The 17,617-nt window shown below is 38.9% G+C and overlaps 1 protein-coding gene and 1 pseudogene across 1 annotated transcript in view; both read right to left on the reverse strand.

Moving 5' to 3' along the window:
- The window catches only part of OCA2 (oculocutaneous albinism II), a 569,803-nt gene that overhangs the window by 287,602 nt on the left and 264,584 nt on the right, over positions 1-17,617 (reverse strand). The gene's annotated exons all lie outside the window — the stretch shown is intronic.
- Positions 3,316-4,413, reverse strand: LOC102850113 (annotated as a pseudogene).

Below are 17,617 nucleotides of genomic sequence, written 5' to 3' on the forward strand. Positions count from 1 at the left end.
TGTGTCATCTGCATAACGCATGTTGTTGATAAATCGTCCACCAATCTTGACCCCACATTTCTCCTCATAGAACCCAGCCTCCCGGATCATCTGTTCTGCATATCGATTGAAAAGGTATGGAGAGAATGCATCCCTGGCGTACGCCCTTCCCAATTTTGAACCATGTTCATGGATAGGAAGACTCAATATTGTGGAAATGACAATCCTACCAAAAGCAATCTACATGTTTAATGCAATCCCACTACAGATACCAAATTCATTTTTCAAGGAGATTGAAAAGGCAATTTTTAAGTTTATTTGGACAGGAAAGAGCCCTCAAATAACAAAGCACTTCTGGAAAACAAAAATAAAGTGGGAGGCATAGCTCTCCCTGATATTAAAACCTACTACACAGCAGTAATAACCAAAATAGCATTGTACTGGTACAATGACAACCATATAAACCAACTGAACAGAATAGTGGATCCAGAAATGAACTGATATTTGACAAGGAAATTAAAGCTATCAAATGGCGAAATGACAACTTCTTCAAAAAATGGTGCTGGAAAAACTGGACTTCTACCTGTGCATAAAACTGAAGTAGAATCCATATTTCACCCAACACAGAAAATTCAACTCAAAGTGGATCAGAAACCAAGGGGTAAAGCCTAACACCATAAACATAATAAAAAACAAAATAGGGCCAAGCTTAGAAGGGCTACCTGTCGTATAAATAGACTTGTAAATACAGTCAGAAACGAACAACCAGGAGAGGACAAAATTGATGAATGAGGCCTTCTAAAAAATAAGCCCCTGTATGCTTCAAAAACTTTTTCCAATAGGTGAAAAGAAAACCTTTAGGATGAGGGGAAGAGGAATTGACAATGCCATCTCAGACAAGGGTTTCATAATGAAAGTTTACCAAATACTCTAGTGCCTCCACAAGGAAAAGACAGGTAACCCAATTAATTACAAAGTGGACAAAATATGTGGAAAGACTTTTCACAGAGGAAGACATTAGGATGGCCAACAGACACATGAAGAAATACCGCAAATCACTGACAATAAGAGAGATATAAATCAAAACTATACCCTAGTAGCAGTGGCAAAGTTTACCAGGATTTGTAGTTGTTGTTGCTGGTTGCCGTTAAGGCAAGCATGACTCATAACAACTCTATGAACAAAGGACCCAATGCCTTTTTGTAACTATTATCATTTCTCCAAGTTCATAGAGTTTCCAGAAGCATGTGATTTAGGTAATGGATACCAGTCTTGCTTCCAAGCCTGTTTTACAATTGGTAGCTCCATCAAACACTGTCCACATTGGGAAATTATGATATTTGATACCTCAATGGCACAAGGTGCAACAACACAGCAAACCCAGATTGCTTCATACAGCACATTGACAAAGAGAGATGTAGAAATTGGCAGAATGTTACTCCAGATATAACAACACAAGTCTCACTTAGCAGTGGTTAAGTGTCATCAAGTTGAATATCACTCATAGTGACCCTTGTACAAAAGACCTGATCTCTGTTGTATAACTAATATCATTTCTGTATATTTATAGTTCATAGAATTTCCAGAGGCATCTGGTTTAGGAAGTGGATGCCGCTCCTGCTTCACAACTTGAATCAACCTAGAAGCTCCTCCAAACACTGTACATGATGGGTAACTACTATGGTATTTGACATGACTATGACACAGTGTTCAGCATGACAGAAACTTCAAGTTATTCAGAACAGCAAGAAGACAAAAGATTGTTAAATCATTTAAAGAATAGTCATTCTAAAATTAATAGGCCAGCCTGAAAACCCAACTTCTCACTACAGAATTTTAAAGACACACCCTTTGGCAGACTTCCATCCTTGGTCAAAAGTTCAACTGACACCCGCTTTTTTTAGGGGTGGAGGGGAACAGTAGCACACATCAAACACAATAGCAAGTAATAAATGTTGGAGAGGATGTGGAGAGTTTGGAAATCTCATGCATGGTTTGGGAGGGACTGAAAAATGCTACAATTACCCTGGAAGACAGTTTGGTGTTTCCTCAAAAATATGAACATAGGAATCCTGTATGAACAAGGTATTACACTGATAGGAACATATCCCTAGGAAAACAGATCTAAGACACAAACTGAGACTTGTATATCAGTGTTCAAAGCAGTATTATTCACAATACCAAGAAAATGGAAACAACCCAAATGTCCATCAACTAACAAAAGGATGGAGAAATTAACACAATGTATTTACACAATGGAAGCTTATGCAGCATTAAGGAGGAATGATTTTGTAAAATTATATTGTATTTGGGAGAATCTAGAGAGCATGAAACGGACTGATCGCATTTTCATAATGACAATACTGCATAGACCATCATTTTTAAAATAGTATAACTAGTAAGATGTAAAAATCCAGGAGGTTGAGCAAGGAAGGGTTTGTGTCATCCACATATCATAGATAGTTAATCAAAAGTTTTACTATGTTCAGCATAAAGATTGAACAAGTAATAGCCCTGGCACATAGTTTTCCTGATGTTAGGTAAGTCAGTACCTCCATTCTTGTTTCTTTAAAACCTTTTTGTCTTTGTATGGACTTTGCATAAACAATTTTTTCTGAAATTCCCCTTTTTTCACAGTGTTCCCCTTAATTAATGGTCCACACCGTCTTAATGTCTGCATAGTCTATTTAACTACTCTTCACAGCTTTTAGTCAGTGATCTGACAGCCATATTGCTAATTCCTCTCTCCACACTCTTCTGAATCTGACCTGGAATTTCTGGCAACTCTTTGTGTTCTGTTGCTATTCTTTTACTTCCATGTAATTAATCTACATTGATCTTTAAGTTCCCATGCCACCGTTGGTTTTCCATCCAGCCACTGATCGATACATACTTCGTTTTAATGGCAATACATCATAATCACACTTTCCTCTTGTGCATTTCTTTGTCTGTTGATATTGTGCTTATCATCTTAGTGTATTGTCTTCCCCTTTACCTCTTTGCTTGCATTCTCTACAGATTTACCTCACCTCCTATTCCTGCTAACCATTCATGTTTCTTTTCTGTTGTAACATTATTTTTTTTGTCTTTATTGACTTTATTTTAGTTTTTGTACACAAAGAAAAATCATGTTCGTATCCATCATAAACAAAAACTTTAAAAGGCAGAACTAGAAGACACGTGTCTGTCACCAAAGCAAAGCTGTGCTAAATGTTCCAAACATTTCAATTCTTAAAATAAATATTTTCCTTTTTCCCAGTGTCGACTTTCATGTCTTCAGAGCGTCACAAGGAACTGAAGCCTATCATGAGTTACAATTTTGCTCAGAGTCCCAGCTCACTGTGTTTGGTAACTTGCCATTCCATATTCAGCTTGGTTAGGAGGAGGTATTACAGGGGGAGGAGCTTGTCCTTGGGGAGGCTGAGCACCAAATCCACCCATCCAAGTAGCAGAAGGTGATTGATGTACTCTGAAGCCTGGCTGATTCCATGGCTGTCCATTTGCCATGTACTGTCCATACTGTTGTGGGTTTCCATAAATTTGGCTCCACTGGCCCCACTGGCTATAGTCGACCTGTTGAAAATTTTTAGTCTTATCAGGAGATTCTTTACCCCAATAGCCTTTAACAACATGTCCTTCAATCGTCGTACCATTCACCGACACGATAGCGTTGGCTGCACTTTCATGGGTAGAAAATCTGACAAATGAATAGCCCTTCTCTGGAAAAACTCTTATTTCCATAATATGTCCGAATGGTGAGAATGTCTGTCTCATAAGCTGATCTGTTAACCCAGAAGCAATTCCTCCACAGTAGACAGTACAATTTTTTGGACTTGACTGGTTTACTACATCTTCAAATCGCAACTGTTTAGTGTTGTTTTCTTGCGTGCTCTTTGGGGCAGGGGGTTTCCGAGTGGCCCAGTTAGTGCGGATCTGCCGGCCACCCAACCATTGGCCTCCCATGTGCACAATTGCATTCTCTGCATCCAGTTTGTTATAAAAAGATACAAAACCATAGCCTTTGGACTTCCCAGTTGCTATGTCTTTAACTACTCGGGCATCCGATATTTTACCAAAAGGGGCAAATGCTGATTTGATATCTTCTGTTGTTATTTCTGGACTCAGATCCCCAACAAATACATGGAAGTGATTGGAAGTATCTTTTTTCTGGCTACTTGGTGTTGTTGCCCAGTTTACTTTGACCTCCTTTCCCAAAATTTTTCTCCCATTCATAGCCGCTAATGCAGCAGCTGCATCCCTGTGTTCATAAAATTCCACAAAGCAATATGGGTCATTGCTTGTATGCTCTGTTATCATTTTACAGCTTTTGCAGGGTCCAATCTGACTAAATAACTGAAGAATGAGGACTTCTGTAACATCTCTGGAGAGGTTTCCTACACATAGAGTCCAGGGCTTCCCGTCGTCTTCCATCATGGTGGGTGCGACGGAGTGATCCCGGGACAAGGGGGAGGGCAGGGGAGGGGAAGGAAGGGGAAGGGGCGGGGAGGAAGGGGAGGGGGGCTCCGGGTGCCGGCGGGGGTCAGAGGAAAAGGCACCGAACCAGGCTCTCGGGTTTTTTCCCCCCAGCCCGCTCCGGACGCGGCGCTCCTACCAGGAGGAGCAGGAGGAGGAGCGTCACATTAATTTTTTATAGTAGTGTACTTAAGTGTTATTTCTGTCTTAACAGTATATCACTTAATTGTTTAACCAGGACAAAAGGAGTGTGAGGGTACAGGGTCATCTGGAGGTCATAGTTCTTTAAATTTTAGATCTTTCTTGTAATTGAGGTAGTTGCAAGTTCCTAAATTAGATACTATTACCACACCACCCCTACCTAATAGATCATTAGTGTTTATATTGAAAAGAGATGCCATCATGATTAAGTAAAGTGTCTTCTCTGTTTGAAAAATTAGTTTGGTTGTTGGAGTACATATATGGTGCTAACAATTTCTAATTGTCATATGTATAACATGAAATTTACTCTTTATCCAAATATTTTGTACTTGTAAATATTACAAATACATTCTAGTAGATAACACATGGCAAAAATTTTTAGTAGGAGTTAAAAACTCAGCATTCAAAAATTTGATCAGGGAGCTCTAACTGGCATAGAGTTGACAACACACAGTGAAAGAAAATCTCATTACTTGGTTTGAGATCTCAATTTTCCTCAAACTGATGTATATGTAACCAATTTCTCAGATTTGTCCAAAGGAATCAGTGATAACGTGACTTTTAAATCACAAGTTAGAAATCACAAGTAAGTTAAAAAATGAATTTTTATCCTTATAGGGAAAGCTAGGAATAAGTGCTATCGGTTATGTTACAGCACACTACATTTATCTTTGGTGCCCCTCTTACAGCAGGACAGTGCCCTGCTGCTCTCAAACCTCCATACAGCTCTGTTGTTAGAGATAGCCAGCCCAGGTTCATCATATCTCAGAGCATTTCAGATACACTCTAGTTCTTCCATCTTTGCTGTAGATTTTCAGTTTCTTGGAGTTTTATATTTTGGTTTTGTTTTTACATTCTCTACATTTAACAAATGCATATTTGCCAGCATGTTAGCGTGGTGGAAAACAAAAGATTGTTGCCTCTTGGCCATAAAGAAAAATTCCTTCTTTTGGAGTTTTAGGCAATGTAATGTAATGAAATAGAAATCCTTCAAAGGGAAGTATTTTTATTTTTAACACGTAGACAAAGATTTTTTTAAGTACCTTTCTGAAAGAAATACATGGAGTGTGTGCCCTACGTGTTTATACTATACATTCTCTGAATAAATATGTATGTACATGTGTATACGCCTCTTTGCACCTGAAATGAAAATTAAAGTTGGTTTAAAAGTAAAAAAAAAAAATCCAAGAGGGAGGAGGAAGGGGGGCTGACAGTAAGGAGGGGGAAGATCACTAGATTAACAGAATTTGGTGTAGAGTGTGAGTGTGTGTGAAGGAATTAGGAAAGGTCCAAAGCAGACCTGAAAGATGGGGTAATAGTACCCATAGATAAATGCTGATTTATTTTATTAATCACTACGTACAGAAAGGTAACTAAGGGGCAGAAGAAAAGATGAGCCATTAATGCCTCCATCATTTGTATGTGTATTGCTGCCTTTCATGTAATAAAGCATTTTTTTAAAAAAAGAAATAATTATATGGTTTATGCAAATCCTTGAATAAAGATATATCAAGTGAAAAACAAACCACAATGTACTTGAGTAATCCTTGGAAACACAATTGGAATGTAGGAATGTGTGAAATGCAATGTGCGTGAATGATGCACAATGTATATGAACTTTGTATATAAACCAATATAAAATAAAGAGGAAAGGGGAAAAAATTATCACAGCAGACTATTCTATTTATCAAATAGGCATCAATCCCCTTTAGGACAGAGAAGGATAGGTACCATCCTGAACCAGTAGGCAGACCTAGGCCCAAATGTCAGCAGAAAGTATCCAGAAAAACCTTGTTGTTCAATTTCCTGAAGAATTAGTGCCAAATGCTTCTAGGAGGGAGTGAAAGGATAGAACTGCTACCTGGTTGATCTCTGTTTTTCTCTCTTTCCCACTCCCATAGGAGAGAACTAAAAGCAAGGTTTCTCAGAGTTTCCTCTGAAAAGAAAAACACAGTTGTGCCAACGTGATGGTATTTTGGCAGGAACCAGGAATGGGGTTAAATCAAGAAAATGCACCCTCCTCAAGAATGCAGGGGATCCCAAACCCAACCAATCCCTCAGTTTCCTAGGTGGGACTAGACTATGACCAGTCTCAGAAGACTAGGAGCCAACAAAAGCAGTGCTTACCTGAGGGTCACTCTCTTTTTTAGCTGACAATGAGCTAAAGGCTTTCACTCCACCCCGGACTTTCCAAGATTGTTCCCGTACTCCCCTTTCTTCTTTCCATTTTTCTCTGAAACTCTTTACATCGTGGTCTATTTCTTTCACTAGCCATGTTTTCTTACGTTACCTTAATAAGCCTTTTTCTTTCTTTTTTTGCTAAACTGCTGCTATGGGTACATGTATTCACTTATTTATAGTCCTCTCTGCTCACTCTCTCACAGGAAATATTTATGATGAGTGGTGATGAGATAAAAATAACTTTAGTTTTTGCATGTTTTGGAAGAGGTACAAGAAAAAAACTTTCTAAATATCATGAAAAATGAGGAAATAAACATTCAAGAAGCTCAGTTAACTCCAGATTCAATATCAAAAGAAAAATTTAAGAAATATCATAATAAAATTCTCTTAAATCAAAGAAATACAAAGAATACTACAAGCAGTTCAAGAAAGACTAAGGACAGTTTGTTCTTAAAAAGAATAACCAGCTAGACTAAGCTCTGACTTCTCAGCAGAACCCTTGCAAGCAAGAGGAAAACGGGATGGTGTATACAAAAGGCTGAAAGAAAGTAACTGTCAACCTTGAACCCTGTATTGAGCAAAACTTCCCATAAAATATGAAAGAGAAATCAGGCCATTCACAGAAGAGCAGGAAATAAAGGAATTTATAGAAGCAAAATCAAGTCTACAAAAAAAAAAACACTAAAGGAATTCTTTCCCACAGACACAGCAAAGAAAAGTGAATGGAGCAAAACAACCAGCAGGAACAACAAAAAAGTACTCCACAAATTACAGCTCTAAAACTTGGCCTGTCAATAAACATACAAAATGTGTGTCACTTTAATGCGCCAATTAAGAGAAAAAGAGTAATATATTGGATAAAAAAGTAAAGCCCAATGAAATGCTGCCTACAAAAGATACATCTAAATAGTGAATATAAATAGACTTAAAATCAAACTATGGGGAAACAATATACCAAGCAAAAGGCATCCATAAGAAAGGAGAAGTGGCAATATCATTCTCTGATAAGACAGATTGCAGAGTCAAAGCCAGCATATGACACAAATAAGGGCACTATATAATATTAAAAAAGAGGATATAACCTTTATTAATATCTATGTACTAAATTATAAACCTGAAAAATACGTAAAACAAATTAAAGAGACATGAAGAAAGAATTGAACATTAAATTGTTGTTGTGTACTATAGAATCAGAACTAACCCACAGATGACCTCCCCGCCCCCGGCAGGTTTTCAGAGGCAGTTAATGACACAGGAGGAGATTGCCATCCTTTTCCCACAAGGCAGCTGGTGGGTTTCAACTGCGTTCCTTCCAGGTTTCAATGCAACTTCTTGTTACTAGGCTCCCAGAGCTCCCTGATCATTAAATTAGAAATTAAGTTAATCATGAAATAAAATATTAAATTAGGAGGCTTCAACCCACCACTCTTCTTGAGAGACAGGTCAACTAGAAAGAAACTCAACAAAGATAGAAGAACTAAACTATATAATTAGTCAACTTGACCTCATACATGTATTCAGAGAATCCCATCCATCAAAACTCAATTCACATACATTCACACAATGAAATACTATGCAGCAATAAAGAATAATGAAGTATTCATAAAACACTAAACAAAATGGGAAAGTCTAGAGGGAATGAATTGTGCTGAATGAAATAACTCATTCTCAAAAGGACAAATTCTGGGAGCTCTGGTGGCCTAGTGGTAAGCAGCTGCAACTACAATCCCAGAGGCGCATGGTTCGAATCCACCAGATGCTCTGCCGGGGAAGGAGGGACAATCTCCTCCTGTACCAGTCAGATCTGATTTGACGGTACACTCACACAAAAATAATAAAATTTTTTAAAAAAGGACAAATTCTACATAAGACTGTTACTGTGAAAATACAATAGCTGAGCCAGATATGTCTAATTGTTCAAAAAAGATAGGGGAAAAAAAGGAGGAGGGAGAAAAATCACTAGAATAACACAGGTAAGTGGACAGATGGGGAGTGTGAAGGAATAGGAAAGACAAAATAAGAACTTAGAGACAAGGTAATAAAAAGTATACATAAATAGTAATTAATCATATAAAGTACAAAGTACATTAATGATTTCTAAAATATAATATACATGTATGACACAATGTATATCAATTATTGCATTAAAATATAGTTATTTTTTTTAAAAAATCTCAATTTAATATCTTCTCAAGTGCACAAGTTATATTCTCCAGAATGGACAATATATTAGGGCATAAAGCAAGACTCAATAAATTAAAAAGCATCAAACAAATACAGAGATCTTGTCAGTGCCATAATCTTCACAATGCCATAAAACTAGACATTCACGATGAGAGTAAGAATAAAAAAATACACACATGGAAGATAACACCTTGTGGGGTCACTACTGAATTCTAGAAGAAATAAAACATGAAATAAAAAAAGTTCCTTGATGAGGGAGTTTTTCATTTGCTTTTCAAGGAGAGGAGCAAAAGGGGGGAGGAGGGGGGCGGGGGGGGCGGTGGGGAGAAGGGTGCAACATGAATGAATGGAATTCCAAAATCTCTGTAGATGTTCATTGAAATGAAAAATAAACAAACTAAATTAAAATTTAAAAATAAAAAAAAGAAAGAGAAAAAAAATCAAAGTCTTTTTTTTCTGTTTTGTTTTTTGTCTTTTTCTTCCTGCTTTCCTTTCTTTTACATATGAATTTCTATAATCAGAAGTCCCTTGGGGTGGCTACAAATCCATTCAAGTGAAAATCTCCTCACAGTACTGGGTGGGGCCTGATCTCTACCCTAGACCAAGCCCCATGTCTTTTACCAAATTTCCATCATTTTCAAATAGAATTTTTCAGGGCAAATTTTTCATAGATAACTAACAGTGAGTTGACCAGAACCAAACCAGATGACTGCAAGTTGTTTCACGCTGTGAAGTAGTGTTGTCCCTGATGGCTTGCTGTGGACTGGATTTGTTTATAGCTGCAAATGTTCTAATTAACGGAAACAGAAGATTCTTTATAAAAAGCAATAACTTTGTTTCCTCAGAGTACTAATTTCATACAGATGTTGTTTGATGTTATGTTTTGTTGAGTCGCCTGTGACTCTATGTACAATATCCCTAAACCCTGTTCTATCCTGTGCCAGTCTTATTGTCTCTGACACAGCTACCCCTATTACCTCAGTCACTGAATCAGTCCACCTCATCAAGGGTCTTCCTCTCCTGTGCTGTCCCTCCACCCTTACAAGCATGACGTCCCTGTCCAAGAACAAATCCCACCTTTCAACATGTCCAAAGCATGTCAGATGAGGTTTCAGAATCCTTGCCTCCAAGGAGCAGCCTGGCTTCACCCTCTGCAGGAGCAACTTATTTATTCTCCTATCAGTCCATGGTATATTCAATACTCTTCTCCAGTACCACAGTTCAAAGGCATCAATTCTCCTTCTATCATCCCTAGTCATCATCCAGCTTTCTGACACATAACAAGTAATAGCAAAGACCATCGTCTGTGCACCTTAGTCTCCAGACTGACATTGTTGCTCTTCAGTACTTTGGAGAGGTCTCTGACAGAAGACTTTATCAATGCAAATTGTCTTTTAATTTCCTGGTTGCTGGAACCAAGAATGTTGATTGTAGACCCAAGCAAATGCTGCCAATCAACCCAGTGGTAAGACTCTTTGTTTTCTTGATGTTGAGCTTCAATCTATATTGAAGGCTGCAGTCCTTGACCTTCTGCAACAAGTACTTCAGATGTTGTTATTGTTGTTATGTGGCATCGAGTCACTTGTGACTTATAGCGACCCTATGTACAACAGCCCTAAACTCTGTTCTGTCCTGTGACAATCTCATTGTCTCTGACACACTCGTCCTGATTACCCTAGTCACCAAATCAATCCATCTCCTAGAGGGCCTTTCCCTCCTGCACTTGCCCTCCACCATCCCAAGCATGATGTCCTTCTCCAAGGACAAGTCTCTCCTTACAACATGACCAAAGTATGTCAGACGAAGCCTCAGAATCCTTGCCTCCAAGGAGCAGCCTGGATTAACCCTCTCCAAGATGAATCCGTTTTCTTAGCAGTCCATGGTACCCTCAATACTCTTCTCCAACACCAAAGCTCAAAGGCATATATTCTCCTTCTATCCTCCCTTGTCATTATCCAACAAGGCAAGTTAAAATTGATCATCAAAAATGGGAAGATTAAGGCGTAAGGCATGAAGTTGCTGGTTATTGTATCAACACTCTTCACACTAGCAATCAAAAAGAAAAAGATTAATTGCTCTCAGGAAAGATGTTGTCAGGGATCCCTCAAAAATGCTGAAGAGCAACAATGTCAGTACGGAGACTACAGTACAAATTATTCAGGCCATGGTCTTTCAATCTATTTGTCATGTATCAGAGAAATGGACAATGACCAAAGATGACAGAAGATGAACATGGTCTTTCAATCTATTTGTCATGTATCAGAGAAATGGACAATGACCAAAGATGACAGAAGATGAACTGATGGCTTTGAGTTGTGGTGCTGGATAAGAGTATGGAACATACCTTAGACTGCCAAGAGAACAAATAGGTGTACTCTGGAGAGAGGGAAACCAGGTTGCTCCTTGGAGGCAAGGATTTTGAAGCTCCATCTCATATATCTTTGGCATATGTCCAGGAAGGACCAGTCCATGGAGAAAGGACATCACACTTGAAAGGGTAGAAGAATAACAGGAGAAGAAGACTCATAATGAGATTGACTGACACCATCCCTGGGGTAATGGGGGAAGATGTGTTGGATACAGTGAGACTGGTTCAAGGTCGAGGAGAGTTTAAAGTTATTGTACACAGGGTCTCTATGAGTCACAGACAATTCAGTGGCACAACAGCAACAGTATTGTAAGCAGACAGGAAAAGCCAAGGGGTGTTCTGGTGTTTAAGATTTGTTTTTCAAAGTGGCTTCCACAGCCATTGACTTTGATTTTGCCATGTGTAACTGGCCTTTGAAAACCTTATGTACAGCAGAGCACACTTAGAGTAGACTAATAGATATGACAACTGAAGTTGAACCCTCAAATTTGGAAACACAAAGGAGGAAAAACAGTTGTAAGAAGAAACTAACAATTGATAGATGGAATGTGAGAAGCATGAATATAGGAGAACTGGACAATTTTAAAAAGTAATGGAATGCAAAAATATTGACATATTGAATATTAGGAATTAGATAGATTGCCATGGGACATTTTGAATCCCAAATCATATAATTTATTATGCTATAGATTAAAAGGTGAGAAAATACTTCATTTTAAATGGCCATTTCTAGAGCCATATTGAAATACAATATTATGCGTGACGGGATAATATCAATACACATTCATGGGAAGACCTGTTACTACTGCTATTATTCAAATTTATGCACCTACAACCAAAGCCAAAGAAGAGGAAATAGATTATTTCTATCAACTGTTTCAGTCAGAAATCAATTGAACATGTAACCAAGATGCTTAATTATGATGGGCAACTAGAATGCAAAAGTTGGGAATCAGGAAGAGGGATTAGTTGTTGGAAAATATGGACTTGGTGACAAAAATGAGACTGGGGATAGAATGATAGAATTCTGCAAAATCAATGATTTATTTATAGCAAATACTTTTTATAAGAAACATAAACATAGGATACACATAGAAATCAGATTGGTTACATCTGTGAATGGAACCATTGGAGAAGTTCAACATCAGCAGTAAAAACTAGGCCAGGTGCTGATTGTGGAACTGACCATCAACTGCTCATATGCAAGGTCAAATTAAAACTAAAAAAGTTTAAATCATATCCACCAGAATAAAAATTTGACCTTGAGTCTATCTCCCATGAATTTAAAAACCAACTCAGGAATAGGTTTGAGGTCTTGAACACTAATGAACGGAGTACAGGTATGCTGTGGGAAGATATCAAAAATACCATTCACGAAGATTGCAAAAAGTCATTTAAAAAGAAGGAAGAAGAGGAAAAGACCAAAATGGATGCCAGAAGAGAATGAATATTGCATTAGAGCACTGAGGACCCAAAGCAAAAGGAACATATCAAGACGTTAAAAAGCTGAATAGAAGATTTGAAAGGGCTGCTCGGGAAAACAAGGCAAAACAGTATAATGAAATGTGCAAGGACCTGGAGTCGGAAAATCAAAAAGGTCAAAATTGTTCAGCATTCCTCAAATTGAAAGAACTAAAGAATAAATTTAAGCCATGAGTTGTAATTCTTAAGGATGCTATAAGCACAATATTGAATGATTCAAGAAGCATTAAAAGCAAATGTAAGGAGTATATGGGCTTCTTGTACCAAAAAGAAGCAGATGACACAGTAGAATTTCAAGAAACAACAAATGAGCAAAAAGCAATGGTGATGAAACAGGAAGTTCAGGTTTCTCTGAAGGACCTGGCAAAAAAAAAGCCCCAGGAATTGATGGAATACCAATTGACATATTTCAGCAAACAGAAGCTGCCCTCCATGTGCTCACCAAGTTGTGCCAAGAAATATGAAGGACAACTACTTGGCCAACTGACTGGAAGAGATCCATATTCATTCCCATTCCAAAAAAAAGTGACCCAAAAAAGTGTGGAAAGTATTGAACAATATCACTAATAACACACACTACAAAAATCTTACTAAAGATTATCCAGAAAAGACTTGAAAAGTACATTGACAGAGAACTACCAGAAATACAAGCTGTGTTTAGAAGAGGTCATGGCACTGGGATCATTATTGCAAATGTTACATTGATCTTGGCAGAAAGCAGAGAGTACCAAAGGAATGTTAATCTGTCTTTTATTGACTATGCACAGGCATTTGACTGTGTGCATCACAATAACTTGTGGATAATCTTGCAGAAAATGGTAATCTCAGAACACTTGATTGTGCTTATATGAAACCTGTCCTTTGACCAAGAAGTAGTTCCCAGAATAGAGCAAGGAAACACCGCATGGTTCAAAATCAGGAAAGGAGTTTATCAGAGATGCATCCTGTCCCCATACCTTTCAACCAGTATGCAGAACAGATCATTAGGAAAGAAGGGCATTATGAGGAGGAATGTGACATCAGGATTGGAGGAAGACTCATTAACAATCTACAATATGCAGATGACACAACTTGCTTGCTGAAATAGAAGAAGACCTGAAGAACTTGCTGCAAAATGTCAAGGACTATAGTCTTCCATATGGATTGAAGTTCAACCTCAAGAAGACAAAGATTCTCAAAACTGGGCCAATTGGCAGCATCATATTAGATGGAGAAGAGATTTAGGTTGCTAGCAATTCCGGCTTGCTCGGCTCCACAATCAACTCTTAACACCAGCATTCAGGAAATAAAAAGACAAATTGAATTAGGAAAAGCTGCGGTCATGCACTTTTCCAGAGTGCTAAGAGCAACGATGTCAGTCTAGATACAAAGGTGCATCTAATCCAGGCCATGGTTTTCTCAATCACTTGGGATGCTGCTGAGAATTGGACAATGACTAAGGATGACAGAAGAAGAATAAATACCTTTGAGTTGTGGTGCTGGAGAAGAGTGTCGAACATATCATGAACTGTCAAGATAACAAAAGAGTCTAATTTGGAGAGGGTGAAACCATGTCTCTCCTTGAAGGCTAGGATTTTGAAGCTCCACCTCACTTACTTTGGACATGTGGCCAGAAGAGATCAGTCCTTGTAGAAGGACATCATGCTCAGAAGGGTGAATGGACAGCACAGCAGAGGGAGACCCAAGGTAACATGGGTTGACACAGTGACTGGGGTGATGGGGCTTGGTGTGTCAGAATTAGTGAGACTGTCTCAGGACAGGGAGGGGTTTGGAGCTGCTGTCCATAGCATTCCTATAAATCACAGGTGATTCAATGGCACATAACAACAATAACATATTATGACAGGTTTGGAAGCAGGACTGACATACACTTCCTAAATAACTTGTCTCTGGAAACTTTATAAACTTTGATAAATAGCTGTGGAGAGGTTTCAGGCCTTTTGTTCATGGGGTCGCTATGAGTTGTGCTTGACTTGAAGGCATTCAACAGCAACAACAACAACACAACAACATGGGCAAGAATATGTGAATAGCTTGTCAACAAGGGGATTTGTATAGTCGCCTATTAAAGTGAGTAGATTCCACAGCAGATTTTTAGAATATCACCACTAGCAAAGAAGAAGCCAAGAATACTAAGTATGCATCCGTCAGGGCCACTAAAATCAGGGCTTACAGGAACAGCGGTAGCAACCAAAGCAGAGAACCAGGCACCTAACATGAAACAGAGCTGACCTTGGGACTGCTATCTCACTATTTTAGGAGCCAAAATTTGTTGGACAGCTGAGAGGAAGAACAAAAATTGGCAAAACTAAGCTTCATAGCACTTGCCCAGAGCCATAAGGCTGAAGGCTAAGCAGCCTATTTTGCACATTTCAAGAGCTATCCTGACAGAATGGTTGTATTCCTAATGTCATCCTGAAATTGTATTTTGTTAAATCCCTTATAAATCCCATCATTGATGGAAGAAGGGGGAAGAGAAAAGAAGTAAAATAACTTACTCAACTCAGCATCTCTAATAAAGAGAGAACAAACAAAGCCTTTAGAAGACAGGAAATTATACAGATAAGGGGAGAAATATATGGGGGGAAGCAGAAAAACAATGGACACAATCAATAAGACTGGTTCTGCAAAAAGGGTGATAAAATAGACAAGCCACTGGGAAATTTAAAAAAAAAAAGACACAACTCAAGTACGAACTGAAAGAGACAATATCACAACAGAATAAGCTGTAATTAAATCTGTAATATGAGAATATTATGAAGAGCTATTTCCTGAAACTGAAACTGAAGAGGACCTGAAGCACTTGTTGCAGAAGGTAAAGGACTGCAGCCTTCAATATGGATTGAGGCTCAACATCAAGAAGACTAAGATTCTCACCACTGGACCAATTGGCAGCATCAGGATGGATGGTGAAGAGATTGAGATTGTTTACAGCTTTAGCTTGCTTAGCTCCATAGTCAACACTCTTGGCACCAGCAGCCAGGAAATTAAAAGACGTATTGTGATGGGAAATTCTGCTGTTAGGGAACTCTCCAGAGTGTTGAACAGCAATGATGTCACCTTGGAAATGAAGGTGTGCTTGATACAGGCCATGGACTTTGCAATCACTTGCTATTCATCAGACAGCTGGACAATGACTAGGGAGGACAGAAGGAGAATTGATGCCTTTGAGCTGTGGTGCCAGAAGAGTATTGAATATACCATGGACTGCTAAAAAAATGGACAGGTTCATCCTGGAGAGGGTTGAACTGGGCTGCTCCTTGGAGGGAAGGATTTCAAAGCTTTGTCTAACATACTTTGGACATGGTGCAAGGAGGGACCAGTCCTAGGAGAGTGATGTCATGCTTGGGAGGGTGGAGAGATAGCACAGGAGAGGAAGGCCCTCTATTAGGTGGATTGATTCAGTGACTGAAGTAGTAGAGGTGGGTGTGTCAGAGACAGTGAGACTGGTACAGGACAGGGCAGGGTTTAGAGCTGTTGTATATAGGGTCGCTATGAGTCTCAGGAGACTCAACGGCACATAACAACAACATAGTGCTATAAATTTGAAAACCTAGAGCAAATGGGCAAATTACTAGAAACACACACCATACTCAAATTGACAAAAACAGAAGTGGAACAAAAATGCAGACTCATGACAAAAGAAAAAATTGAACAGGTTATATTGTTGTTATTGTTGTTATGTGCCATCGAGTCGCTTGCAACTCATAGCGACCCTATGTACAAGAGCCCTAAATGCCATTCTATCCTGTGCCAACCTCGCTGTCTCAAACACATTCATTCCCACCACTCCACTCACAGAATCGATCCATTTCACCAAGGGTCCTCCTCTCCTGCGCTGTCCCTCCACTCTCCCAAATATGATGTCCCTCTCCAAGAACCAGTCTCTCCTTGCAACATGCAAAAGTATGTCAGACAAAGTTTCAGAATCTTTGGCTCCAGGGAACATTCTAACTTCACCCTCTCCAGGACAAACCTGTTTATTCTCCTAGAAGTCCATGGTATATATTCAACACTCTTCTTCAGCACCACAACTCAAAGGCATCAATTCTCTTTCTATCATCCCTATTCATTGTCCAACTCTCCGATGCATAGCACGTAATTGCAAAGACCATAGCCTGGATCAGGCACACTTTAGTCTCCAGCCTGACGTCTTTGCACTTCAGTACTCTTGAGAGGTCCTTCACAGCTGACTTTCCCAATGCAATTGGTCTCCTGATATCCTGGCTGCTGTTGCCAAGGCTGTTGACTATGGAGCCAAGCAAACAAAAGCTGTGTACAATCTCAATCTCTTCACCATCCATACTGATGCTGCCAATTGGCCCAGTGGTGAGAATCTTTGTTTTCTTGATATTGAAGACTACAGTCCTTGACCTTCTGCAGCAAGTGCTTCAGGTCCTCCTCAGTTTCACCAAGGAGGGTTGTGTCATCTGCATAATGCAGGTTGTTGACAATTCTTCCACCAATCCTGATGTCACATTCCTCCTTGTACAGCCCAGCATTTCGGATGATCTGTTCTGCATGCATATTGAAAAGGTATGGAGACAAAAAGACTCGCACAGCATTTCTTAAGCTGAAGGAGTTGAAAAACAAACTCAAGTCATAGGTGGCAATACTTAAAGATAGTTTGGGTAAAATGTTGCATGATTCATGAAATATAAAAAGAAGATGGAAGGAGTACACAGAGTCAATGTATCAGAAGGAAGTGGCTGACACAGAGGAATTTCAATAAATAATATATGAGCAAGA

The sequence above is a fragment of the Elephantulus edwardii genome, unplaced genomic scaffold (assembly GCF_000299155.1).
Source record: "Elephantulus edwardii isolate Elephantulus edwardi_28Jun2011 unplaced genomic scaffold, EleEdw1.0 scaffold00234, whole genome shotgun sequence".
Classification (NCBI taxonomy): domain Eukaryota; kingdom Metazoa; phylum Chordata; class Mammalia; order Macroscelidea; family Macroscelididae; genus Elephantulus; species Elephantulus edwardii.